We start from the raw sequence: 11,220 nt of genomic DNA, 5'->3' as shown, positions 1-11,220 counted from the left end.
CAAATTTGGCACAATAAAGAGACTAATTTGTCTTCTCCAACAGCTGCAACTCTTCGAAGGATATTTTACCACCTTAGTTATTCAAATCAATGGGAGTTTTCATTCCTAACGATCAATGTAGCAATTGCAGAAACCCTTGGCTCCACGACTTATCCAGTATAGTAGATGGCAACACATTTGATGATCAACAATGAGGCTTCCCTCCCTATTTATTATTTTCCTCCAATAGATGGTCCTCTTGGAAGAAATAAAATAATATTTAATTCCTCCTTCTAGAAGATTCTTTTAATTTATTTATATAACTTTAGTCACTTTTAATTAAATTAATTAAATATAAAGTCACCTTTTAATTTTAAAATATTTAATAACTTTATAAGAAATTAATTTAATTAATTTATCCTTATCACTCCATTAGCCTTCGAAGAATGTAAAGGCTAAGAACTCCACTAAGAGGCTAAAAGGATGGAGACATTACAGTAACAAAAACTCTTAGTCAAGTGACTAAACATCACTAAATACTACTATATTTTTATAATTTTCTATTATGAATGAATAATTTGTCACTTGGTAAAATCATAACTAATTAATTGGTTAGCCACATAAAAATGACTAAACAAATTACTATTATTCCTCTATTTTCTTTCTTTCAAATTGAATCATGATCCATAGAGCTTAAGGCCCCCCTCGTGGGATCGCTATCTAAGGGGCCTTTTGTTCATGTAGGTTTCTTCATGTACCAAAAAATATCCATTTCATGTAAGGTATTTCCTCTCAAAGCATTCACAAGGCCTTCACATATTTTATTTTAAAAAAACATTTAAATTATTTAATTTTATAATTAATCATTATCCTAATCAATTATTAATATTTTTACCTATGAGTTGAAGCCAATTTGATTTCTCTATTGTGTTGGCATGTCAAATGTAACAGAATGACTCAACCCAGGTAATTGCATCTCAAATCAACACTTAACTACCACTATACACCCCTCAAATTAAAAACCCTATATCAATAATGCATTTCACTTAGAAATAGTAATATATTTGTTCCCATAGTTAATCTACATACTTGATGCATCTCACACACACCTAACTCAACCATAGAAACAAATTTGTGTATCAGTAATCCTTGCAGATTTAAATTCCACTTACACATTTGCATTCTAAATAGTCAAATTGTTTTTTTATATCAATAAATGCTTAATCAATATCAAATTTTTATATGTGAACTTTTATTTGTATTTTTACCCCCTAACTCAAGCAACCTCCATTACAACCCCATGATCGATCTCCTAGCTTAGTATTTTATTTTCATTTTTGAGTTTGTTGTCAGATTCATTTGTTTTATTACAATCTCAAATTTGAGTAAGATTTGCATTTTTGCATCTTTGCTTATTTGAATTCTCATTCCCATACCTTACCTTATATCCATTACGACCTAAGATCCAACTATCTTTGCTCTATGTTTTCATATTTGTACTTTTTTATCAAATCTAGTTTCATGTTGGTAACTTATCATATCTCCATTACCTTATTTTTATAAACCTGTATCCCAAACCCTAAACCTTAGATGTATTTTTTTCCCTTTCTCTTTTATTATTTGTCATTATTTTAGTTGCTTGGACATATAATGATTTTTTGCATTCAAACATTTTTCTTATACTTCCGATGTTTATGTTGATGATTTATGCCATTTATGTTGTATGGCATATACTAAGGATACATACATACATACATGTGTGTGTGTGTGTGTGTGTTAGACACTAAAGTCAACCAAGATAATTGAGAGGGGTGGGGGTGAACCAGTTATCCAATCAAAACAACTTTTATTAACCCTATTAAATTTGAAACATGTAATTAGCAAGTGCAATAACCATAAGAAGATAACCATACACAATAACACCAAATTTGTTAACAAGGGAACCCTTGATCAAAGGGAAAACCTTGGTGGGGATGGTACTCACAAATTGATGTACTAATATATAAGTTCCTTACAAAAGAATGGACCCAATTAGGAGTTGTGGAAGGCAGAAGGACCCACGGTCCAAATAACTTCAGGGGCTTGAGACCACCAAACTCATTGTCCAACTAGCCCCAGTATTATTCCTTTTAGAACAATACCAAATGATCAACTATCCATTAGCACTCTTTGCCAAATATAATCACTTTGCTCTTTCATTGTGCCTCTGTTACACCAAACACTTCTCAAATCTCAATATCAGATCCTCAAACGTGCATCACTAAAATCCCTTAGATTGCTTACTCACATGTAATTCACATTTACAATTCACTTACTTTAACTTTCTCATTACATTGCTTACATAATCACGAGGAAAACAACTTTCCTTTATAACAAGTCCTCAAATTAATTTATTGAGTTAAACTTGAGGCTTTCTCACTTTATACTTACAATATGACCTTATTAAGCTAAAACAATACATGTTACATTATATCTTTTCACAATTACATAATACTATCAGCCCACAGTCTTCTCAAATCTTCACATGTGCAACCTCGAACTTAGCGTGCTCAACCACATTTTCAATCTGATGTATTATAACTCTATCTAATTGTGCTTAACTAGATTCTATCCCTATTAGGAGATATACTCCAATTACTAAAAACCACTTCTTAGGAACTCTATCTATATATTGCTTTCAATAAATCTAGAATAACTATCACCAGTGTTTGACTTTCTCCATGTGCTCTTAACCATAGTATTAGGACACTTTGTAGAACATATCCTCAACTACGCTTAACCTCATCTTTAATCCTCAAACCTCATTATCTCAATCTCTGTCTACTACTTTGTTAGTCTTCACAAAATAACAGATATGTTGATATGATCATACTAATAATCTTCCAAATGCTCTAGCAATGCTAGGATACCCCCCCATAGGAATATCATTAGCATTCATGCTAATAGTCTCCCCCTTTATCATTGATGGCAAAATAGATGAAAAATATCTAAGTTCCAAGAATACCAAATATACCACTCTGCTACAATTGCTCCACTATTCTAGTCATCTTCTTTTCAAATCCTCTTCATTAATGAAACTTGAACCTCAGGAACAATTCTCCATCCTATTGTTGCTCCCCCATTGATATACTTCTCTATTTGATATCAATACTTTCTCCATATCTTCACCCTCATGGACATCAATGAAAAAGGCATCATTATGTTAATTGGCTGCAAAAATATCTTCATCAAGCTCAGGTGTCCAAATATATTATTAAGTATCAACTATCAAGAGTCCTTCATAACTCAACTCAAACACTAATACTCCCCCATAGACAAAGCATCTAGCATCCAGTTGAGATAAAAAATAGTGCTCTGCACCACTAGACTGGTGCAATCTCTGGATCATCTATTCAGAAGTAGGTAGGGGCATAAACCCAAGCATACCTTTCAAATACTCAAATGTATCCTTCAGAAAAGGCTTTGTCAATATATCTACTATATGCTACTTTGTACTGATATACTTCAGTCTGATTTCTTTCTCTACAACCTTCTCTCTCAGAACATGTTACTTAATAGATATGTCCTTTGTCTTAGAATGTAACACAGGATTCTTAGACATACTCACTATTCTTGTGCTATCAGAACATATGATAACATGCTCTATAAACTCAACTCCAACATCCTATGATTACAGGCTCTATAAACTCAACTCCAATATCCTTTGCCATCTGCTTCATCCACATGATCTAATTGTAATTGTTCATTGTTGCTACATACTCTTCTTTTGTTGTACTCTGTGAAATGTGATATTTTTCTTGCTTAGCTAAGAAACGAATCTTCCTCCTAAGAAAAATGATCCACCACTTGTACTCTTTATGTCATTCATACTATCTTCCCAATTCACATGAGTATATGCACATAAGGTAAAGTCATTTGGTCTATAATACCAAAATCCAAAATCAGGTGTACCCTTTAAATATTTGAAAATCCTCTTTACTACTACATAATATGGTTCTTTAGGATTAGCTTGAAATATTGCAACATTGCCAACTACATTAGCTATATTCGGTCTTGTACGAGTCAAATTTTGCAAACCTCCAATCATAGATTGTACTTCTTCTACTCAATAGTAGGTGTCTCATCTTCGCTAGATAACTTATGACTAGTTACCATAGGTGTTTCAACAAGTTTACAACTTTCCAAACCAAATATTTTCAACAAGTCTTTCAAATACTTAATTCGTGATAAGAAGATACCATCATTGTTCTGACAATCTGAAAACCCAAGCAATATTTCATCTCACCAATCATGCTCATATCAAATTCCTTCTTCATTTGACTAGCAAATTTCTTGATTGCTTCATCATCACCTCCAAATATTTTATCATCCACAAACACTTCAATAATCAATAAATTATTCTCAATTTCCTTCAAATACAGGTTACTATTTGCAATACCTTTAGCAAATTCTAATTTTGCCAAATATTTGTCCAACCTCGTATACTAAGATATAGGTTCTTATTTCAATCCATACAATATTTCCTTCAACTTGCAAACCATATCTCCTTCTTTTGTCAAAGAAAAACCTTTACGCTAGTCAATGTAAACTTCTTCTTCAAGTTCTCCATTCATAAATGTTGACTTCACATCCATTTGATACACTTTGAATTTCTTGTTAGTTGCATATGCCAGAAACATTCTAACTACTTCTATTTTAGAAATAAGTGCAAATGTTTCCTCATAATCAATACCTTCTTGTTGTGAGTAACCTTTACATAGCAGTCTTGCTTTATTTCTCACAACTTCACCTTGTTCATTCATCTTATTCTTGAAAATATACTTATTTCCTACAACATTCTTGTCCTTAGGTCTAGGATTCAATTCATGTGTATCATTCTTCTCAATATGGTCTAGTTCTTCTCTCATATCTTGAATCAAAAGTCATCTTTACTAGCTTCATTTGCACTTTTAGGCTCTACTTGAGAAATCAAACATACTTATTCTCTTTGTACCTTGTTCCTTGTCATCACACCTTTGTCCTTGCTCCCAATAATTTGATTAGCAAGATGATTCTTTATCAAGTTCTTATTTGGTTTCATTGTCTCAATTGTTACTTCAGCTCTAGGTTCACTCCTTAGTTCTTCACTCTATTCCACAATATGTATGTCATTCTACAATTTTGTGTTAGTTTCATAAAATATCTCAATATTCTCTTGGTTGGCCTTTGGGTTAGCCTCTTCATTGTAATCATAGTCGAGTATTATTTCTTAAATTCTAAACTTCTCATCAACTCTAATATTTGCACTCTTAAAAATAGTCTTAATTCTTTGGTTAAAACATTTGTATGCTCTACTCTTGATTGATAGCCAAGAAACATACATTCATCACTTCTTTCATTGAACTTACCAATGCCATATTCTCTCTTAATGTAACACTTACTTCCAAAAATTATGAAATACTTAATTGAGGGTGCATGTCCAAACCAAAGCTCATAAGGGGTCTTACCAATATCTTGTCTTGTTTGTTCATTATATATATTGTTGTGTTAATGACTTCTTTCCAAAATGTCTTCGAGAGATTATTCTCAAACATTATAGCTCTTGTTGCCTCTATTACTGATCTATTTTTTAATGGCCCACCTGAAGATCCTTGGAACACAAGGATAAAATATGCACTAATTTTTTTTCTTAAGATAAGTTACTCAACAATAGAATAAAGTAACCAAGTGTAATAGTGAAACATCAAGACAAGGTGATGAGAATAGGGAACATGGGAAGACTCACATGTTCACCTACACCAACGAAAGTCTTACAACTACTTCCAAAGATCTCCAAGCTCTTAAACCACAACTCACAAACTAAGTCCACATGAATTATGAGAATATACTGAGGGAATTCTCTTGTTCGATCCCAAAGTAAAATCTCCTAGCATGGTTAGACATACAAGTCTATATCCACTGTTCATACCATAATCAAGAATCACAAGTACAGACCAACAACGATCATGTAGAAGATGAGGGCTCAAAGTTACCACCACTCATCTACTGGACACCATGCTAAAAGATAAATACTAGCTCCTAAAATTTGGCTAAGCCTGAAATCCTGAAGCCTTGAAAATTGGCTAAGTCTAAATTTTTGAAGCCTTGAAATTTCCTAGAATCTTTATCTTAACTTGGAGAGGTTTGGAACCTATCTCAAATGAATCGTCACATATATTAAAATATATCTTAAGTATAAGGAATTACATATACATCAAATTATACTTAAACAAAATATTTTAAACCCATAGAAAGACTATTTTGAACTGGAAAGGTGTGAAATCCAACAAGGTATCCAAAACTAACTTTCAAACTCTCCTCAACCAAGCCCAAATGCTCCCTATGTCTTGCACGAGAAAGTGCATTGGTCTTTAGTCTCGCACGAGGAACTGTATCACTGCATGTGAGGAAGTGCAATACACTGCATAAGGAACTACATTACTTCACACAAGGATTCTCATCACACCATGCGAGGAAGTACACACTTCATGCGAGGAAATACATTCTCGCATGAGAAGTACCTTCCCAATGAAACGGTTGCAAAAAATGCAAAAATGAAGCAAGATGAAAATGGATAAAAAAATAAAACCTCCACATCGAGGAGTACCAAATCCATGTAATCAAGGAATGATCACTCGAGAGGATAAAAGACAAGACACCACCCAACATGAAGGAGAAAACATCTATCCATCTAATCCATAACAACACATGAAAGAACATGCAAAAAGAAACATCACAATGTACATACAAGGTGCATAATCCAAACATCATATGAAGGAAAGCATAAGCATCCAAGCACCAACACAACTAAAACTCGTGTGTAATTCGTCCCAACTTTAATAGTATCATGAGACCTTAAAGGCCCTAGCCATCCCCCATACGTAACATCCCAAACTGCCAACTAGATAGTCGAAGTTGTCTTATGAGGGTGTTACTACTACAAAAGTAACTAACATCATAAGAACAAGAAGATCTAACATGCTAATCCAACAAAGCATAGATACTCCAACTAGCAGTGAATCACATCATCTAACCATATGCTACAACACCATAATAGAGCAATGCACCAATGAAACTAACATCATCTAAACATGATATCCATACATTCCAATGAAATCATAAATCACAAGGAAACATACTCTAAAAACCTAAAATACCAAGTGAACATCAAGCATCAATCTCAACTAGAAAATAGACCATCTATATACACTAATCCCCAGTAGTGGTATAGGTAGCTATGCCTCCCAACTATGTGAAACCCATAGGTCCACTCCCATTGTGTTGATGGAGATAAAAATACAACCACAAACATACATAAAGAAAATGTCCATGACTAACACTCCTGCCAAACAGTAAAGAGAACTGAAACCAAGATCATGAGACAATGCTAGTGAATCAGGTTCTGGTCAGGCACTCTATGGGTCACTATGTAGGGGCTTGTTGGAGGGTAAGTAGCACGGGTAGCCCAAGCTAGTATTGGTAGCTCACACTCCTTGGGGAGAAGCAAAATCTTGTGTCTTCAGACTTAACCGAGTGCTCACATAACATTTTATTATCTTAAATTTATTACCCAACTAATTTATTTAGTTATCAATTACTTAGAACTTCTTCACACCAACCCTTTGGGATATAGTCACTAGGCTGTGAGAGAGAAGCCCCCTCCATGCTACCCTACCCCACCCATACTCATCCAATAATGAGTGCTCGTAGGCATCCATATTCCCAACCCAACCCCAAATGAACATACTCATTGAAATACAACTAGCAGTTCCGACCTCACAAGTCACTTGACCAATGCACATGCATGTGCTCATGTGTGGTGCACCACTATCATAAAGATCATAAAACAAGGGTTGGATGAGAAAACAAGCAAAATAAAACTCAACTAAATACAAGCTCAGGTGGATAGATTCTACATGAATCACAAAGGACAATAAAACCATACATCATGAACCCACTCAACTGGCCTTAATCTGGGAGTATGGATTCTACATGAATCCTAATGATGCAACCAAACCATACACCATGAACTCACTCAACTGGCCTCAATCTAGGAGTATGGATTCTACACAAATCCTAACGTCGATGAAAAAGCAACAAGGGTTTGATTAGAAACAAAAACACCAGTTACAAAATCACTCAACTGAACACAAAGTCGAGAGTACGAATTAGATACACATCCTAATGCAAACATAAAGATACAAAAATGGTCTAACTAACATCATACAAATAATCCAAGTCCATGACCAACATCATGCCAAGAAAACTTGAGAAAACTGGCTGACACACAAATTGAGGTGAAAACCTCGAAACTCAAAAACTTCAAAATTAAAACCCATATTGTCTTAGGGTACAAAAGCCATAACTATCAAATAAAATATGGGTTTGGAGTTCGTATGCAAAAATGACTAGCATAATGGTACAAAACCCCAAACTCCCATCCTGAAAAATATGGAAATGCTCATACCCGCACAACTAGGTAGAGCTAGCATACAGAAATGGAGAACGCTAGTTCTAAACCTCCTAACAAATAGCTACCAAATATTGAAGCTGAAACAACGCTAAAACAATAAAATAGGAGAGCCCTACCTCACAACCAAAAGGGCAAATATGGAAACATGAGCAATAAAATAAAAATTCTGTGGAAGTTGTCGATTGTGAAAAATGAAAGTTTTCCCAAGTTGGATCCAATGAGACCAATCTCGTGATGATCCCATTCTCATAGCTCCCTCAATGAACATAACAACATTTCTTGATGAAGAGGATTTTGGGTTTTACTCTCAAACTTTCTAATTCAAAAGTGAGAAGTGAGGAATAAAATTCATTTTTGGATACTTATTCACTTTTTGAGTGAATAATGGATTAGGGTAAATAACCATGTAATCTAGAACCTTGAATCAACCCAAATGAAAATAGACTATTCCAAGTAAATGGAATTCAACTATAGCAAAGCTATCAGGAATTAAATTAAATAAGATAAAGCCCAAAATTCCCCTAAACCAAAAACCACAGAATTCCTTAATAACTTTTGTGACAATTGTGAACCTCTTAATGCACAAACATGATCACAGGTCTAATCACATAATGTAAATGAGTTTGAATTTATTAAATCACTGAAAGGTTTTAATTTAAATATTTGAATAGGGTACATCAACCATACGAGGACGACATTGGTAAAATATGAACAAATGAATCACTAACTCCATGTGCCATTGCCAAGGACATAAATCCTACACACTAAATGAAATGATCAAGTGCAATTGCATATAATAATATAATCGAAGCAATAAATACATTAAATTGCATTAAATAACCATTTTTGCATAAATTACTGAAATGAACAAGGTAAATATTTGTAGCACATAACCAATGAATCCAACATGGACAATTAATTTCTAATTATTTAAGCATTTAATAATGATTGTTTAAACAACATGAAAAGACATTTAAAATACATAAGTGAACATGGTCAAATACATGACTAAACACTGCTATAGGAACCCAATCCAGTGTAGCAGGATAATAATACATAATGCAATCTATGCACGCATCTTAGAGTAATCATGAAACAACATCATGATACCACATCAATCCTGGTAACCACTGGCACAAACCTCAGTGAAACCATCTAACACATCATAATCTCATAAATTAGCCATAAGCATAATCAAAGCAACTAATACAATAACATACATCAAATCACCTCAAGGGTGCATACTACTCATGGTTCCAATCATGATAACTCACCAAGTAAGATCATCAAGGTTGCATCCATCAGGATGACTTACAGAAATAAAATGGGAGAGGCACTACATATTTCTCCTTTCTTCTATACTATTGTGTTTAGGTGTCTTAGGGGCTGAAAGTTATCTTTTTATGCCATTTACTTCACAAAAATTGTTAAACTCATTTGAGGTAAACTCTCCACCTCTATCAGATCTTAAAAAATTAATCTTTAATCCAAATTCATTTCCAACTCTATTCTTAAACACTTTAAACTTCTCAAATGGTTTAGATTTCTCTCTAAGAAATGCTTCCCACATTATTCTAGTAAAATCATCAACAAGAATCATAAAGTACCTTTCACCATATAATGTTATTGTCTTTGTAGGACCACTCAATTCTATGTGTTCTATCTCCAACTTTGTATATGTAGTAAACTTCTTGCTTGGAAAAAAACTTTTCTTCTATTTTGCCATAACACTTTCCTTGCATACCATATTAGTAGGCTTCACTATTTTAGGAAAATCTCTAATAGCAAGTGTACTTCTCATTTTCACAATGTTATCAAAATTCATATGACAAAACCTTTTGTGCCATAACCAACTATTATCAATTTTAGCAACCAACCATGTCATCTCTATAGGGTTCAGCTAAAAAACATTACCTCTTGATCTTGTACCTATACCAATCAACTTACTATCTTTATCCTTGATGATACATGCCCTTTGTGTAAACTATAATTGATATCCCTTTTCAACCAACTATCCAACACTCAAAAGACTATGTTTAAGACCATCAACAAAATAAACATCATCAATGTTAGTTTTACCAACAAGAGTAATAAATCCTATTCACTTTATATGAGAAGGTGCATTATTTCCAACTTTAACAATTCCTACATCATAATTGTTGAACTCAAAAAAATTATTCACATCACCAATCATATGATGTGAACAACCATTTTCTATGATCCAATCAAGTTTCTTCTTTTCAACTTGTGACACTAATGCCTTTTCTTCTCTAACTTCTTATTTTCAGGACTTTCTTCTTTAATTGCAACAAATTCTATTTCATCACTTTCATTATCACTTTCACTCAAGAAGCTTTCCATAGCTTCCAGATCTTCATCATTTGCATAAAGACATTCTTTAGGTTTCTTAGTCTTGAAATTCCTCTTATACTTCTTTACTCTCTTAGGGCATTTAGAAGAAATACCATATTCATTACAAGTCCAACATTTAAATATTTTCTTACCTCTAGGTTCTCTTTTCACAAGTAGGGCAATTCCTTCTTCAATCTTTTTTGTCTTCTTTGGTTCCTCCTCTATTGTTGCTAGGATAATCTTGACTAGTGCTCACACTCCTTGTCTATGTAGGGTGTACACTTAATGTGCTAAATGTTGTATTAATTCTAGGTAGATCTCCACTCTGTCTGAGGGTTATCTTTGATGCTTCCAATCTTCCTAGAAGAGTCTCTCTTGTGAACTTCTTTGTGCAAGGT

This window comes from Cupressus sempervirens, chromosome 6 (assembly GCF_028749045.1).
Source record: "Cupressus sempervirens isolate cs-2001-9-10 chromosome 6, ASM2874904v1, whole genome shotgun sequence".
Taxonomy (NCBI): Eukaryota; Viridiplantae; Streptophyta; class Pinopsida; order Cupressales; family Cupressaceae; genus Cupressus; species Cupressus sempervirens.
This window is presented reverse-complemented; position numbering follows the sequence as displayed.